Consider the following 18,637-nt stretch of genomic DNA (forward strand, 5'->3'; position numbering starts at 1 on the left):
TGCACCACTTACAGAATTCAGGATGCATAGCACACGGTCTATGTGAGGAAGGTTCATCTTAAAGGAAATCTCAGGGCCATTATCAGAGCTCACTCTCCCATAATCTTGTTTATTATTTGATAATTCTAGCAGGTCCAGAGAGGAGGCTACATGGCACTGCTGCATTTGCAACAGAGCTCATCTAAATCGTAGGCCACTGCTGAAGACAGAGGTTACACTGGTCAATAAATTGATGAAGATGTCTTCCAAAATATTGTTTCACTGTGCCCTTTGCTGAAGTGTTGAAATCACTATGAGCTCTTCAAAATTATGGTATAAATGTCCCTAGAAGTTATGCTGAGAATGTACAATACAGCTTTTCATAGGACAAAAAAAGAAAAAGAAAACCTTTTAAAAGCTTATCCTCTACCAGGAATTAGTGGGAGGAAAGCATCTTGAAAAAGAATATCCCTCAGTCTTTATGTTTTGTCTTAACAAAAACACAGTTATAGACCCATAGACCCTCAGGGAACTTTGTATTTATGAAACTCAGTGTTATGGAAAAATCCTAAAATGGCCTTCAAACCTGAATAGCACATCTTATGAAATCACAGAGGGTCTGATACAACCTAGAGAACAAAAAACTTGTAGGCTACGAACTAGGTCTGATCCATAGTACATTTTAGAGTATTCTGAATAATAATGTTGCATTCCAAGGGTATGATTTACAGTCCTCCCTAAATCTGGTCTCCAGAGCTGACTTAGGCTAATTTCTAGATCCTACTGCATCTACTTAGATCTTGTTCCCCATATATTTTGAATGCTAAATGCAAAACATGTACACTATTGGTGGCTATATTTTAGGTGAGGAATGCAATTCTTCCCCATAGCAGCAATACAGCATCCTTTCAGTTGTAAATATCTTCACTTCAATGAGAAAAGATGATGAAATTCTTTTTGAAGACTCTCAAAGGGCTTGCAGATTTTTAAAAATATTACCACCACTTTGTTTGGAAGAAATACAGTTTGGTCATAAAACCATCATTTGTGATTGGATTTATGAACATGACATGCGTTTGCATGCTGTGCATGAAAATCCTGTACCAAGGAATGGTTTCAAACAAGGAAACTCGTGCTAGTTAGAATGTTCTCACCTGTGTTATCATTAACAAATTTCAAGTTCCCTCAACCTGTTGAAAATAAAGGTAATTCAAATGAATCTTCCTTTGCATGAACAGTCTATCAAGTTCAAAATTCCTCATAAACATCATTGAACTTTTTCCAATTAGATAGGGAAATTCCTTTTCTATATAGACTCCAAAGTGCTTTTTCTTTTAAAGTCGGATTGGGGAAAAGCAGCTTTCTTTTTATGTATTCTATTTGTGGCTTGCTGAGCACTTAAAGTCTACCTGTAACTAGCTTAGAACATCTTATCATTGAATACAGTACTTAAGAGTATGTTTTTTTTTTAAAAAAGAGTTGCCTATTAAATCTAATTTATTTATTCAACAATCCTGATTAAGCACCAGAAAGCTACTACTGGATTTTTAAAAAGTAAATAAGTAACTTACATTAAAGAAGCTTACATTTGAGGAATCACCACACTATCTTCCACAATGGCTGAACAAATATGCACTCCCACCACCAGTGTAAAAATGTTCCTTTTTTTCTCTACAATCTCACCAGCATCTGTTATTTTTTGACTTTTAATAATAGTCATCCTGATTGGTGTGAAATAGTGTCTCACTATGTTTGGATGTGCATTTCTCTAACAATCAGTGACACTCAGCTCTTTTTCACATGATTGTTGGCTGCATGTATGTCTTCTTTTGAAAAATGACTGTTCATGTCCTTTGCCCACTTTTTAATGGGGTTGTTTGGTTTTTTCCTTGTAAACTTGTTTAAATTTCTTAGAGATGCTGGATATTAGACCTTTGTCAGATCCATAATTTGATAAGTTTTCTCCCATTCTGTAGGTTGTCCGTTTACTCCATTGACAGTTCATTTTTCTGTGCCTTAGCTCTTTAATATTTCTATACTATAAAGTAGAAGGAAATAAGGGTTCAGTAGAGTTGTATGTAAGATCTTGTGCTAAAAAATGGAAAGAGGTAATTAATTAGGACCTGGGGAATCTGGTAAAGCTTCTTGAGAAGTTGTAATTTGTGTTTGGTTTGAGCAATTGGTATAATTTTGACCACTGGAAAATGAAGGGAGTGTGAGGGAAGGGGAAGCATCTGATTCAATAATGTGGAGACTTCTCTCAAATTCGGTGGCAGGCACAGCCAAAATTTTATGAAAGCAAATACACTGGACTGATATTGGAGATGTAGAATGAAGCCCGTGGTACACTTTTCAATAATGACATAAGGCAACCCTCAAAGAATTTGGTGACTGTCCAAATTATTTGAAGTGAAATAGTTTCCATAGATGAGATCTATATTTCAAATATCCAATATTTCTATACAAAGACTGTGTAAATAACCAATGTTTCTACACAGAGATCGTTCATTTTTACTGTGCTCCTTAAGAAAAACAAGAATTCCTCTATGAAGTAAAATGCAAAGTTGAATATGTTTGGCAGAATCATCCCAAGCACATGTAAAACAGCATCATCACACCAGCTGCTGATTTTCCCAGTGGTTTATCCTGTCAATAAGGAAATCCTTGATGTGCTATTGAATATACAGTTATCTTGACAGCCACCTTCATGTAATATTCAAGATAGCTTTTACACAGTCTCAGTTATAATATTAGCCTGAGATCTAATGCTTGCTCTTTATTTAAGAGATGATGAACTTGATTGGATATTTTCTCTACTGTGAGCCAATTCAGACCCAGAATTCTTCTGGGCAGATTTCACTATCTTTAACTGACCGTAAGTTTAAGATGTTCCTAGCCAAAACCCTATTCTTATCAATTACTGTTCTACACCACTGGTTTTACCCAGATTTAACTCAAGAGCTATTTTTGTCAGTTTTCCATCATGTATTGGGCCTGACCTTTGAAATATTGTATCCACTGAATTGCTATCATCCAAATAAGAAAGAACTGTCTTAAAAGCTCTCTCTTGGTTCAAAAGAAAACTATTCTCTGACATTAAATATTTCTAAGCTCTTTTACTATTGCTAATCCACACAAGATTATTGGATGTAGTTCCCCAGATTGAGATACATGTTTGGGAAGGAAAGAAGGAAGAACAAAAGGAAAGAAGGGAGAAGGGATAGCAAGGAGTAAAGGAGGAAGGAAGGGAGGAAGGGAAATGTTGGGCAAATAATTACAAGCCCCTGAAATAAGGTCTGATGATTTTGCCCTTCCCTGGTTTTAAGAAGTCAGGTATGCAAGCTCTATATTCAAGAATTAAATAGTACACTTAACCTACGAGTAATTTCAGATGCTGGGGTCTAGATGCAGCATTATAAATAAGACGACAGGGACTTATATTACTGCTGAGAAACTGGGTTTGATAAACTAAAGACAGCCATGTATACCAGTCGTGCTCCTGGTGAGAACAGGTGGCTCACTGCATAATGAGAGGAACATTCAATAAACTATTTACAAAGCTACGGATGACATGTAGGGAAGCTGCAGATAGAGCACAACATCTACAACTAATAGGAATAGAAAGCCATTACTGTCCCTGGGTCTAAAGGAGGTAGATCAATCAAAGGAAACAAGAGACAAGGGAGGCTGCAAGGACCAGGTTACCTGGCAGAGCCATAACCTCAGATTAAAGCAGGTGGTCATTTCTTGGCAAATCTGCAGGCAGGGAACCAACCTCACTGTTACTTCTCCCTCTGATGCCCAGAGCTGGTTTACCTGATTGGCAAAAATCAGTGGGTAAGGTAATCAGTGAGCAAGGAAGCTTGCTGTTCTTTTCCAAATAAGTCCCATCAGAAGCAGAGAGTAGGGATCAGGAAATAGAATAAGAATAGGTCTAAAAGGACTCACAGCAGAAATCCAGTACATCATATTAGTCATATGGATTAGGCACAGTATCGTAAATCAAGTATTTGTGAAGAAATAAGAAGAACAGGAAAAATCTCAAACTCCTTATTTCATCTATAAAAACTCTTTGGCCCTAGAGTCTTAAAGTGTAGATAATTTCAAATATTTTGAGTAGAAAATATTCCTAAAATTGTGCATGCATAAGCGCGTGCACACACACACACACAGAGATACAGAAAAGGGATCTAGTTATTACAGACCCCCCAAAAAAAGATGGGGAATTGGCAGATCAGTAACCTTGCTGGCTCTATATACAAAAGGTGGCATGCATGAGGATACTTTTAGGGGTTAGAAAGAAGTGAGAAGTTTTGGGAACTGAGACACAAGGGGAGGTAAGGTAATAAAGAAATGGTGCAAAGGCTTTCTTTCAGGCTTCGTGGACTTATTGTGAGCTATACTGCAGGAAAAATCTCAAACTCCTTATTTCATCTACAAAAACTCTTTGGCCCTAGAGTCTTAAAATGTAAATAATTTCAAAGATTTTGAGTAGAAAATATTCCTAAAATTATACATGTATAAGCTTGTACAGACACACACACACACACACACACACACACACACAAAGATATATCAAAGGGGTTTAGTTATTACAAACCCCCAAAAATTGATGGGTGATAGTGCAGTTACTAATTTAAGCACACTTCACTCAAACATGAAGAGAAATCAAGCATCTGATATGGTTTGGCTATGTCCTCACCCAAATCTCATCTCAAATTGTAATCCCCATGTGTCACGTGAGGGACCTGATGGCAGGTGATTGAACTATGGGGGCGGTTTTCCCCATGCTGTTCTCATAGCAGTCAGTTCTCATGAGATTCAAGAACTCACTGAGGAGCTCTTCCCCGTTCATTCTCATTCTCTTTTTCCTGCTGCCTTGTGAAGAAGGTACTTGGTTCTGCCATCTTTATGGTTTTCCCACCATGTGGAACTGTGAGTCAACCAAACCTCTTTTCTTTATAAATTACCTAGTCTCACATATGCTCTGTAGAAGTGTGAAAGCAGACTAGTACAGGAAATTGGTGCCTTGAAGAGTGGGACACTGCTGTAAAGATAACCTGAAAATATGGAAGTGACTTTGGAACTGGGTAATGAGGAGAGGCTGCAACAGTTTGGAGGACTCGGAAGAAGACAGGAAGATGTGGGAAGGTTTGGAACTTCCTAGAGACTTGTTGAATGGTTTTGACCAAAGTGCTGATAGTGATGTGGACAATGAAGTCCTGGTAGAGGTGGTCTCAGATGGAGATGAGGAACGGCTTGGGAAGCAAAGGTAACTCTTGCCGTGCCATGGCAAAGAGATTGGTGGCATTTTGTCCCTGTTCTAGAGAAGTGTGGAACTTTGAACATCAGACAGCTGATTTAGGGTATCTGGCAGAAGAAACTTCTAAGCAGCAAAGCATTCAAGAGGTGATGGAGCATAAATGTTTGGAAATTTTGCAAAGGTTTGGAAATTTCTGACCATGTGGTAAAAAAGAAAAACTCATTTTCTGAGGAGAAATTGAAGCCAGCTGCAAAAATTTGCATAAGTAATGTTGAATATTAATCACCAACACAGAGGGGAAAATGTCTCCAGGGCATGTCAGAGAGCTTCGTGGCAGCCCCTCTCATCACAGGCACAGAGGCCTAAGAGGGAAAAATTGTTTTGTGGGCTGGGCCCAAGGCCCTGATGCTCTGTGAGCCCTCGGGGTATGGCACCCTGTGTCCCAGCTGCTTCAGCTTCAGCTGCAGCTAAAAGGAGCCAACATACATCTCAGGCCATTGCTTTAGAGGCTGCAAGCCCCAAGTCTTGGTGGCTTCCATGTGGTGTTGGGCCTTTGGGTACACAGAAGGCAAGAGTTGAGCTTTAGGAACCTTGGCCTAGGTTTCAGAGGATGTATGGAAACACTTGGATGTCCAGGCAGAAGTCTGCTGCAGGAGTTGAGCCTTCATGAAAAAAACCTCTGCCAGGGCGGTCTGAAAGAGAAATGTAGGGTTGTAGTTCCCACACAGAGTCCACATTGGGGCACTGCCTAGTGAAGCTGTGAGAAGAGGGCCCCTGCCCTCCAGACCTGTGTGGTAGTAGATCCACCACCAGCTTGCACGTGTACCTGGAAAAGTCACAGCCACATAACACCAGCCCATGAAAGTAGCTGGGGAGTGCTGTACCCTGCAAAGCCACAGGGGTGGAGTTGCCCAAAGTCATGGGAGCTCACCTCTTGCATCAGTGTGCCCTGGATGTGAGACATAGAACCAGAAAAGATTTTTGAACTTTAGATTTAACGACTGCCCCACTGGATTTCAGACTTGCACAGAGCCTGTAGCCCCTTTGTTTTGGCCAATTTCTCCCATTTGAAATGAGAGAATTTATCCAATGCCTGTGCCCCCATTGTATCTTGGAAGTAACTAACTTGTAATTCTCACGTGTCAAGAGAGGGACCTGGTGGGAGGTGATTGGATCATGGGGCACTTTCCCCCATGCTCTTCTCATGATAGTGAGTGAGTTCTCATGAGATCTGTTGGTTTTTACAAGGGACTCTTTCCTCCTCACTCTCTCTCTTTCTTTCCTGCCACCTTGTGAAGAAGGTACTTGTTTCTCCTTTGCCTTCTGCCATAATTGTCAGTTTCCTGAGGCATCCCCAGCCTTGCTGAACTGTGAGTCAATTAAATTTCTTTCCTTTATAAATTACCCAGTCTCAGGTGTTTCTTTATAGCAGTGCAAAAATGGACTAATATAGTATCTTTATATTTTCTATAACTATCTGATCTCACTCATAGGGTTCAACATGTTAGGTAGCAGAAGAAGGAGAAAAAGCCTACGTGAGGTAGTACAGTCCATTCTACTATACTTTGTTATTATTTCAGATTGTACTCTTTCTACTTACAAAAAAAAAAAAACTGAAACAACCCCTCAGGCAGGTCCTTCATTAGGTATTGCAGAAGGCATTGTTATGGGAGATGACAGTTCCACATATGTTATTTCCCCTGGAGACCTTCTAGTGGGACAAGATATGAAAGTGGAAGACAGTGATACTGATGATCCTCACCCTATGCAGGCCCAGGCTAATGTGTGTGTTTGTGTCTTTAACAACAACAACAAAAAAGTTTACAAAGTAAAGAAAAATAAACAATTGTAAAAGTAGAAAAAAGTTTATAGAATAAGGTTATAAAGAAAAGTCCCTTTGTGATGTTCCCACAATGATGAAATCACCTAATGACACATTTCTCAGAATGTAGCCCCATCATTAAGTGACACATGACTATATATTTCATTATTTTATAACTTCTCAGTTTAAAGTTCAATTAAGTAAGTATCAATAACCCACAGAAATCAAAAGCTTTTTAAGGTCTTCAATAATTTCTTAAGGGTAAAAAAGCATCTTGAGATGAAAAATTTGAGAACTTCTCTTCCAGTCTCCAGGACCACTTCTTAACATATTTTTAAAAATTATTATTTAGGCACCTCTCTACAAAGCCACAGCCTCATTAAAGAGCTCAAAAAATGAATGCTGACTAAATTTTTCTGTTCCAGGAACCATCAGAGTTCTCCCTCTCTCAGTTTACACTTGAAGATAAAATGTTCAAATCTTGAAGGTAATATGACTCCAGTAGGGGAATTTTTAAAGTTCCAGTTCAGTATCTGCAAGATATTCTCCTATCTGAGAGGTCTAGGGAGATGACAAACCAAGTGTGAGATTCTGGGCTCAGGAGGGGCCCCTTCCAGGACCCAAGAAGCAAAAGCTGACTGAGAGTTTGGGGGTGGGGGGAGACATTTTTGTCCACACCACTGCCCCATGTCTTCGAAGCCTTCAGGTGGCACAGCTGTGGACAGTGTATCAGTCTCCTGAGGGCTCCTGGCGTGGGCGCTAGTGAGGAATCTTGATGAAGAAGTTCACATACTAGATGGTGAACAAAATTTATCCTAATCACGTTGAGCTACTAGAAAAAATGTAAAAACATGGAAGCTGACATTGTGGGTAAACAGATGGGGTCCAGGTACTGTCAAAAGCCAGCTATTAATCTTGATGAAACAACACTTTTACCTGTGGGCTGCTGAGGCCTGAGACATACACACAAACTATGTGCCTATGATCAAGTATTGATATACCATAAGTTGTTACAGAAATATAATATAATCTATATATTGCAGTTGATCAGCCAGCCAAAGAATTTAAAGATAAATTATTCTTGTAAACATAGAATAATTTTTATATCAAAAATGTAAAGTAAAAATTACAACAACCAGAATCTGTATTTTTTGAATGCCAGATATTGTTCTAAATGCTTAAAGTGACTCCTCATCTAATTGTCTGATAAATTCTGAAATATAGATCTTATTATCATCCTCATTTTAGACTTGAGGAAACTCAGGAAAGAGGTTTGTCCAAGGCCACACATTAGGAAGTGTTAATAAAATATGCTTTTTAAATTTTTTCTCCCCAAATCTACCTTCACAGCAAAAATCAGTCACCCTGTAATGATACGCATTTACATAAAGCTTCAGTATATTTGTAATATAAAAGCTCCATTTCTCAACTCTCCATCATAGCCCACCCGTCTCGTTCACAGACACCCATCTCAAATGGTCCTGAGAAAAGCAATCTGGTTCAATTTGCTAAGGGGGCAAAAATTCCCAATAAGGTTTAGTGATTGCCACAGTTGGAATGTTCTGAAATCAAGGCCATGTTCCTGTCATGGCAAATTAGGTCAGCATGGTGAGACATGGAACCATGCATAGGATGACGGAATGTAAAAGTACATTATTAGCTGATGTCCTCTCTGTTTTATTTTTTCCCGGTGACATTTAACAAATTGAATAGAAATGTTCAGAAACACACAATGCTCTGTTAGATGGTTTAAAAGATGTAGGAGGAGGAAAGAGTAGCACGTAAACTGGCAGGCAATATCATAATATGACATTGACTATTGTGAACATTTCAGAAAATGTTTTTTTTCTAAGAATGTCTTTTAGAAGTTATCCCTTCAGTAGTCCAGAGCTTTTTTGCTCAAGCTGTTGTTTTTAAGTATGGCAGAACTAATTCTGTACACCTCTAGGTGGTATGATAGAAACATGGATGTTTAAAATACACAACCTTATAATTGGACATGGGGATACTATATAAAATTAATAAAAGTGTGAATATTTCAAACTCCTGTTTTGGACACTAGAAAATGATTTTTATTCTTTTTACTTTTTAAGATTTTCTTTTTTTTTCCCCATAGTCCTCTGAAGCTAGATGTCTTCAACAGACAACAGGTCAAAGTCAAAAACTGCTGGTCATCACCTACTATTTTAAATCTTATGTATCTCAGACAATCAGTAAGACAAAACGGCAGGACAGTTTAGTGGCTACACATGTGGGCTCCGTAGCCAGGTTTTTTGGGTAGAATCTTGACTCTACCACTTATTGGCTGTGTGACCTTTGGCAAGTTACTTAACTTCTCTGTCCCCCTAGTCCCCTGTAGTGTGAAATAAGTTTAATAATACCTCATCAGAATTTTTATGAGGAATAAAACATACAGAAAGCACTTAGATAACTGCTCAGTATATAGTAGATATTCAATAAAAGTTACCTATGAGTATCATCTTATAAATGATGGATTTTTACAGCCATTTTATTTATTTATTTATTTATTTATTTTATTGCATTTTAGGTTTTGGGGTACATGTGAAGAACATGCAAGATTGTTGCATAGGTACACGCATGGCAGTGTGATTTGTTGCCTTCCTCCCCTTCACCTATATCTGGCATTGCTCCCCATGCTATCTCTCCCCACCTCCCCACCCCCCCCCACCCCCCCCCCATTTGCCCCCAACAGACCCCAGTGTGTAGTGCTCCCCTCCCTGTATCCATGTGTTCTCATTGTTCAACACCCGCCTATGAGTGAGAACATGCAATGTTTGATTTTCTGCTCTTGTGTCAGTTTGCTGAGAATGATGGTTTCTAGGTTCATCCATGTCCCTACAAAGGACACGAACTCATCATTTTTGATGGCTGCATAATATTCCATGGTGTATATGCACCACATTTTCCCCGTCCAGTCTATCATCGATGGGCATTTGGGTTGGTTCCAGGTCTTTGCTATTGTAAACAGTGCTGCAATGAACATTCGTGTGCGTGTTACAGCCATTTTAATCTAAATGTCTTGCAGATAAAACCCAAATGGACCATAACTTCTTTCACCAATGTTAAAGCAAATCAAAACTCAGAGATATTTAATCCAAATTCAAAGAGCCTGAAAAAACTTAGATTTTACTAATGTTTTCTTGCAGATACAAAAGTAGTCACAGAAAAAATTCTAGCACATGTGCTTTCTGAAATAACATTTGTATTTGCCATATACATTTTTAAAAGATCACTGTGACTATTATAAGAAAGACATCGCTGTCCTCTTCAGGCACAGCACACTCCCCACTGGCTACAGCCTGACACGCTGCACAGCCCCCCAATCTCCTGCAGCCACTCCCCCAAGCATAGCACAGAGCCTCATCTCGCTATGGCAGCAGCACGGCACAGCACACTTGACTTCAGGCTCGGCACCAAAGCTGATGGTGAGACCATTCTAAAAGGCCTCCAGTCCATCTTCCAGGAGCAGGGGATGGTGGAGTTGGCACACACCTGGCAGGACCGTGGCTATTTAGCAACCTATACAAACAAGAATGGCAGCTTTGCCAATTTGAGAATTTACCCACATGGATTGGTGTTGCTGGACCTTCAGAGTTACAACAGTGATGCGCAAGGCAAAGAAAAGAGGAACAGTATTTGGAAGAAAGTAGAAGAAAGACTCAAAGAATCGAGTCAGGACAGTACTGGGCAGGTGAAATGATTACCACCCACAGTTCGAGGAAGAGCCATGGACAGATAGTAGCCCACCGCCAGTGGGTGCCTTGTTGTATATGACATAGATGAAGTGGTGTATGACCAAGATTCACCTTACCAAAATATAAAAACTCTACAGTTGAAGCCGTTTGGAAATACTCTTATCCTTAGTGGCGATGCTAATTTGGCAGAGAGTGATTTGGCCTGTACCCAGGCCATCATGGGCAGTGGCAAAGAAGATTACACTGCCCAAGGCATACTCATTCTGGGAGGCAGATCTGGGGACACATTATATGAAACAGTCAGACTAAAACCAAAGATGGTCGCTATGGTAGAAACTGACCAAATGGCGATCCATCGATGGATGTAAGAAACACGTGAAAAATGTGTGGTGATGTCAGGCAATCTTAAAGGAGACTGTGATCAGGTTCTACTAGAAGATTGTACTCCCGTACTGAAGAGGTACACCAAAGAAGGGAGAGAATTTGATTATGTGATTAATGATCTGACAGCTGTTCTAATCGCCACGTCTCCAGAAGATTCCACATGGGAGTTTCTCAGACTGATTCTTGACTTCTCAATGAAAGCATTGAAACAGGATGGGAAATATTTTACACAGGGGAACTGTGTCAATCTGATGGAAGCACTGTTTCTCTATAAGGAACAGCTGGGGTGCCTGTATTGTCCTGTGGAATTCTCAAAGGAGATCATCTGTGTCCCTTCACACTTGGAATTGTGGGTATTTTACACTGTTTGGAAGAAAGCTAAACCTTGAAGATGAATATCCCCTAAATACATGGGCTGCAAATAGTTTCGTCTATATGCTGTACATGACATTGAAATAAGTCAGGCAATTGAACGGGAATTCCTTAAAGTTTTCCTGTTTTTAATTATTATTTTTAATTAAAAAAACGGAAAATGTATATTTTGATGAGCTCAGGGTGTTATTTTTTTGAAAGTCAGATGAAGGATGGTCAGACAGCACAGCGAAGACTGCTAAATGCACTGAGACGCCCCCACCCCCACTCCCAGGATGTGATTTTTGTTCTTTTATTTTTCTGTGTGCTTTTTTGTTTTCATTTTGGTAGATCTTCAATTTGGATGTTTGGAAAAATGAACATCGTTGTTTTGTGCTGGAAGAACAATACTGATGGTGATTCTTTCCCCCAAAATTGAGTTAGATAATAAAATTTGGTGCTTATAAGAGAGTTAAAAAATGAATAGGAATTGCTTCAATTAAAATTACAAAAGAGATTAAAAAAAAAGAAGGATATCATGAAGGAAGCACTTAAGAGTTGCTGCAGTTGCTCAAACACAAGATGAGGTTGGAATGGATAATAATCATGGAAACAGAGATGCAAAAAAGCAGAGATTCTTTACCAAACATTTAATAAATATGATGTGGAGCTGTTTCCCCACAGATACAAATATATAGCCATAGAAAGGAACAAGCTCGAGTGAAGATGTGGAGAAACTGGAACCCTCACACATAGCTAGTGAGATTATAAAATGCAGCCATTTTGGAAAACAGTTTGGCAGGTCCTCAAAACGTTAAACACAGAGTTACCATATGACCAGAAATTCTGTTAATACTCAGGCATACACCCAAAAGAATTAAAAAAGATGCGTCTACATAAAAAAAAAAACTTGTACACAAATGTTCATAGCATCATTCATTACATTAGCCAAAACTGGAAAGAACCCAAATGTCTATCAACTGATGAATGGAAAAATAAGGTGTGGTATGTGCATGCCATGAAATAGTATTCAACAATAAAAAAGAATGAAAACAATTTTGTGAGACAGGGCCTCACTCTGTTACCCAGGCTGGAGTGCAGTGGCATAATCATGGCTCACTGAAGCCTCAACCTCCCAGGCTCAGGTGATCCTCCCACCTCAGCCTCCCAAGCAGCTGTGACCACAGACAGGCACCACCACACCCAGCTAATGTTTTGTATTTTTTATAGAGACAGAGTTCTGCACGCTGCCAAGGCTGGTCTTGAACTCCTAGGCTCAAGCAGTCTGCCTGCCTCGGCCTCTCAAAGTGCTGCGATTACAAGTATGAGCCACCACCATGTCCTGCCAGGAGTAAAATATTGATAAATGCTACAACATGGGTAAAGCCTGAAAACATGATGTTAAATTATTTTTAAAAAGTCGGATACAACAAGCCACATATTTGTTGACTCCATTTGTATGAAATATCCTTAGTAGGTAAGTCCAAAGAGACAAAGTCCATTTGTGGTTGCTAGCACGTGGGAGAAGGAAGACTGGAGAGTGACTGCTAATGGTACAGGGTTTCTCTTTGGGATGATGAACACGGTCTGAAATTAGATAGTGCTGATAATGGTATTACTCGGTGAACACACTAAAAGAAACCTTTGTACTGTACACTTTAGAAGTAAGTTGTACAGTCTTTCCCCATACCCCCGTTGAAGTTGTTAAACTACTGAAAAATTCACTTAAATAAAAAAAATATCTGAAGAGCGATTTCTTTACCTCTTCAAAAATAAATGGTTTTTAGAAAAATACCCTGACAATTCCCTTATGAAATTTTGCTTGAGGATAAGGAATTTAAACTTCTGGCAATGTAGACTAACAATATTGGTTATCTTCTGGGAGATGCAGCCTGTAGGTAACAGTGATTACTTAGCGATGTTTTACCAACAAATAATTCTCAGATCAACCACAGAAAGGAAGAGTAATTAAAAGTTAACCAACATCACCAAGAAATAAGTAATTTTTTTCATAATACTTAAAGCAGAAGGGGACTAAAGCTTAGAAATGAAAGATATTCTTATACAATTAAAATGATCACCCAGGAACAACTGGTACAATATCTGGTGGGGTGAAAGAGGACTGATATTATAAGCTTTCTAATCTTTTTCAAAAGCCAATTGGACACGCTTAACACTCACCAAGTCGTTTCATGGTCACTCGAACTTGCATACCCTTGAGCTTTACACAAGAGAAAGATGCACCCAAATACTTGGAATTTGAAAACCAAGATTTTCAGCTTCACGAATTGCAGCATTATAACATATTTTTAAGTATATTATGGGCTATAGGTATTTTACTAGATACTTTTCTTAATTCATTTATCTCAGCTTAACAATTTTAGGTATATTGCTACGGAAGGCTCGACTATTCTTGCCTTTCTTCATTGTAAAGCCCATAAACACCCAAAAATACACCAAAGCTCTTGAAAGTATACATACAGATTATTAGATGAAGAATGATACAGGATCAGATAATTTTTCCAACTTTATGTCTATCACTTTTAGTCTCTTTCTCATTCCGTTGTGAATCAAATAACTCTCTACAACAGCTCTGAACATTAGCAGGATATTCTCTCCATCCAAATTGTGAAGGGGGAGATAAAGAAATGACAGAGAAAAAAAGTGACACTCTGCTACAGATTCTGTTCTAGGGTTACGAATTTTTTTCAGTTAAGTGTACAAGGTTATCAAGGTGATAATTTCATATTTTCTCTGAAACTTAAAATATTGGAAATATTGAGAAACTTAAAATATAGGTGTTTGGCTGAAAGAATGAGCTGGAATCAGTCCTAAATACATTTTGGCAGAAGGAATAGGAACTTGCTTCTTCAAATCTTGTAATGATGCCAAATGTTCTTTCCTTCATCGACTTTTTATTAAAAATGTTCACCTTCCAAGTGTAAAATAGTAATAATTAATTAAAGGTAGTACAGCAAATGCTGTATATTTTTTCTAAAATTTCCATGCCAAGTTAACTCAACCTTTATGCTATAAAAACATATTTATATTTTCTGTAATCAGTTAAATGAATGCATGCTAAGCTAATCATTTTCCTTAGGCCTAAAGTAGGTTTGGGGGCTTTTTTTTCTTCTTCAGCGGAGAATGCTTTTCTTTTTCTTCTTTACCTTGTTTTCTTTTTCAAATGCACCTATTACATTTTAACCACCACATATCAGGATCAGTTTTATGTCCAAATGATCTTCTAGGCATTTGTGAACACCTGCTATCATATTTGGTCTCCTAATAAAAGAATCATAAGAGACCCATGGGTGTAAAGATCACAATTTTGTGGCTTCAAAAATAGGAAATAGGACAGAAGTGATCCTGACAGGTAATTGTCCAAATGCAGCTACCTTGGAGATATGGTGCCCAGAGGAAATGGCACTGTCTTTGTATTTAGAAAAACCCACCCCCGTCTCCCTATTTTCTCAGTTGTAAAAGATGTAAGAGCTATGTATTTGTTTGGTACTTGTTAGCTCTGCTTCGTTTCTATCTGATGGCACCTTCATTTTGCATGACATTATATACTATGGGCAATTTTTTTCTGTTATATTCTAAGCTTTGATAGTAATTGTATTAATGGCATAGTTCTATAAAAATTGTAAATGTTATTATGTAAAGAAATCAGTATGCATGAGGAGAGAGCTTTCCGATAAGCTCCAATTTTAAAGAAACATATTCAAAGAAGAAGGTAAAGTCTAGAGAGATGGCTGACAAAGACTAACAAAAGGATTTACAAAGCATCTATAGGTTCAAGAAGGTCTAGGAGGAATAAACTGCTTAAGACCCTTGGAAACTTGAACTCAATTCAATTTTGCATATGTGTCATTGTAAAGAGGAGGATATCAACACTAAAAACAATTGCTTCTGATGTTAGAGCTCTGTGCTTCTATGATTTATACTCTATCGTTGGTTCTGACACAGTGCCTGCCACATAGCAAACACTCATTGGAATGTAGAATGAATGAATGAATGACCAAGATTAACATTTTCAGAACTGCATGGCTTTAAAAAGATACAAATTTGAGCAAATGTAAGTTACATTAAGGAGTTCTAAAATACAATTAAAGCTTAGAAAACCAAAGAGTCCTCGGGACAATTATCTCAAAGAAATGACACATTCAAAGAGGAAAGGAAAAATACTAATTTATAGGATAAATATGATTTTAACATTGGAAGATTCTTTCAAAGAGATCATGTATAATTTTAAGAAAGGTAGGCACAGATAAAATCAAAATATCCCCATCTACCTCTAGTTATACCAGAAATATCTCAGTTCCCAAATCTGATTTCTTATGGTCTTGTGGTTAGAGTTACATTTTGCTTTATACACTTCTCCCCATGAGATATAAAAAATTATATCTATAATTGCATTGTATTGTTGGTATTTAGCACATCAAATCTTTAATTTACTGAATAAACAAGCAAATTAAATGCTAAGCTTCTTTTTTCCAAATAAATATTATTGCATTTACTCCAAATATATCAAAGATGTATTCACATGGGGGAAAAAAAAAAAGAGAAAGTTCCCAGGAAGCTGAGTGGAAATTTGTGATGTGGGAGAAGTTAAAGAATAGCTTCTCCCCATGACAAAAACCCTGTCCTAAGCCATTAGGAACTTGTAGAACCAGCAGTTCACTCTTCAGGTCAACCAAGCATCCTTAATGATGTTTTGCATTTCTTTTGGCAACAGGCCACTGCATTTTAACATTTGACATACTCCTTCCCTTTTGCCTAGCTCTGTAAGTCACAGGACATTTTTCTGTGCCTGGAAATCAATTCTGTTCTCCTCCTTTTCTATTACTCACATGATAAGATACTAGGAATCAGTCAACAATTTCACACTTCTACCCTTACACTGCAACCTGACACTGTAACTTCCATGTTAATATAAAACAATTCCTATTTCTAAAGTCTATAAATTAACTTTTGTTTGAAATGTGAACAAATTAAAATAGAAAATCAACAAAGTTTTAGTAGGTTGATATATATTCAGCATTGTAGAAATCTCTCTGAAGAGATTTTTGTCTTAATATTTAGTATTTTGGGAGCTCTTGCTATGTGTAAGGCATGGTAATTGGTGTCATGAGGAAGACAGAAGAAATGTCCCTGCCACATGAAATCTATACTCTAATTGCAGAAACAAAACCATCGAAAGGATTTCAAGTTGCACAGCATAATACAATTATATTCTTGGAAGTAGAGGACTTGTTAAATGAATGGAATAGGGAAAAAATACTAATTCCGAGTTATAATTGAGAGCATAAAGAATCACTTGGGCTGGACTGAATTTGGAAGGCTTCACAAAGAAGAAAGGACTTGCACTGTGACTTGAATGATGGATGGAATTTATGGAGGCAGAGAGAAAGGAGTGCATTTCAGGCCGGCAAAATTGGTTTAAGCAAAAGCATAAAATTAGAAAAGTTCAAGGCAGGTTAGGGCAGAGTTTAGCTGGAGTACAATGCCAGGGAAGTGAATAGTTAGAGCTGTCTGCAAAGGTTGCAGTGATGGTCAAGGTCTTACACTGTCAGAATCAGCCATTTGGACTTCTGGTAGGCTGTGGGGAGTCACTGAAGTCTTCAAGTAGGAGAATGACAAGACCGAAGGAGTGTTTTATGACCAACTTGTCAGCAATATGAATGATGAATTGGCAAAAAGAAAGACTACAAGTAGGATGAATAATTAAACTTAAAAAGCTTCTATAATAGGAGAAATGGGGAAGATGATAAGAAACTCAGCAAGAATGGTGGCAGCAGTAGAAGGGAGGATCAGGGAAGAAATGGAATCAGGAAACATTTGTGTGGTCGTGAATTTTGCTTTTGGCATTCTTGAGAAGTTTATTTGGGTAGACCCGGGGTGAGAGGCTCTGCACCTAGAAGAAGGTGTTGGATCTCTTGGTGATGGTGTAGCTAGTGCTGGCAATGTGGGACCCAGCAGGCCAGTGGAAACTTAATCTTGGAGTTATGGAACTGCTTCGTGGGTGGCCAATGGCACTTGCTAGCCAAGATCTCCTCCAACTTCATGATCTGGATCTACTGGATCCAGGCACACTGTCGGGCACCCATTTCTTGGTCTGCAGAATGGGGAGAGGACAAGGTTACTGTATTCACTGGGTTCTGGGCGTTTGGCAAACCTCCCATCAAGTGCCTGCCCAATGACCTGGCACACCCTGTCAGGCACAGCAATTGCCTGGGGACCCCAACTTGGGGCTGACTTGGGGACTAAGTGGCTGCAGCTGCTGGTCCCAGCAGGAACTTGCCAGGAGGGGTATAAAACCTCCAAATTCACTTTAAAGGGCATGATCACAGCTCTAGGTGATGAGATTCTTCGATAGACATTGTGAAGAAATAATTAACAAACAATGGTGACATGTAAGATGCAAGAGACAAAGAACGGCCATGACTTCAAACTTTAGAACCTGAATGACTAAGACAGTGTCTTACGTGTGTGTAGCACCCTAAAATTAATTTGCAAAGCATGCTCATCCTGGAAATAAGGAAATGGAACCTCTGATAGTAAACATTATTCCCTTGGAGGATGGTACAAAATGTTCTTTCAACTACCTAGTAGATACTTTAAGGGTGCTGCTAGGCTCATGTCCCCCCTGCTCAGCTATGGAACACGGCTCTTTATAGTTCCTCATACTGATACTGAATCTTTCATTCCTCTTTAGATCAAGCATGGATCAAACTGGGCTGGGTGATGAAGACCGCATCTAATTTGATTGCACTGTGGTCTGAGAGACTGTTTGTTATGATTTCCATTCTTTTGTATTTGCTGCAGAATGTTTTACTTCCCATTATATGGTCAATTTTAGAATAAGAATGATGTGGCGCTAAGAATGTATATTCTGTTGATTTGGGGTGGAGAGTTCTGTGGATGTCTATTAGGTCTGCTTGGTCCAGAGCTGAGTTCAAGTCCTGAATATCCTTGTTCATGTGAATAACTTCTTTTAATTAGGGCAAAAATAAGTAAATGTGGGCTAAATTTCAGCTGTTAAAAGTTAAGGTTTAAAATTTTATTTTGACCATAATCTTTCTATGTCAATTTCTGGAAACATCCTCACATCTGCAATGGACC

The 18,637-nt window shown here is 38.5% G+C and overlaps 1 non-coding gene and 1 pseudogene across 1 annotated transcript; one reads left to right on the plus strand and one right to left on the minus strand.

The window, feature by feature from the left end:
- Nucleotides 1-9,181: 9,181 nt before the first annotated feature.
- Nucleotides 9,182-9,246, minus strand: LOC116551434. Its single transcript, XR_004268931.1, has one exon. It is a non-coding gene; the product is annotated as a small nucleolar RNA SNORD37 (small nucleolar RNA).
- Nucleotides 9,247-10,436: 1,190 nt separating this feature from the next.
- LOC116551209 lies at nt 10,437-11,583 on the plus strand (annotated as a pseudogene).
- The last annotated feature ends 7,054 nt before the right edge of the window (nt 11,584-18,637 follow it).

This window comes from Sapajus apella, unplaced genomic scaffold, assembly GCF_009761245.1.
Source record: "Sapajus apella isolate SASKATOON/1434 unplaced genomic scaffold, GSC_monkey_1.0 scaffold9, whole genome shotgun sequence".
NCBI lineage: Eukaryota > Metazoa > Chordata > Mammalia > Primates > Cebidae > Sapajus > Sapajus apella.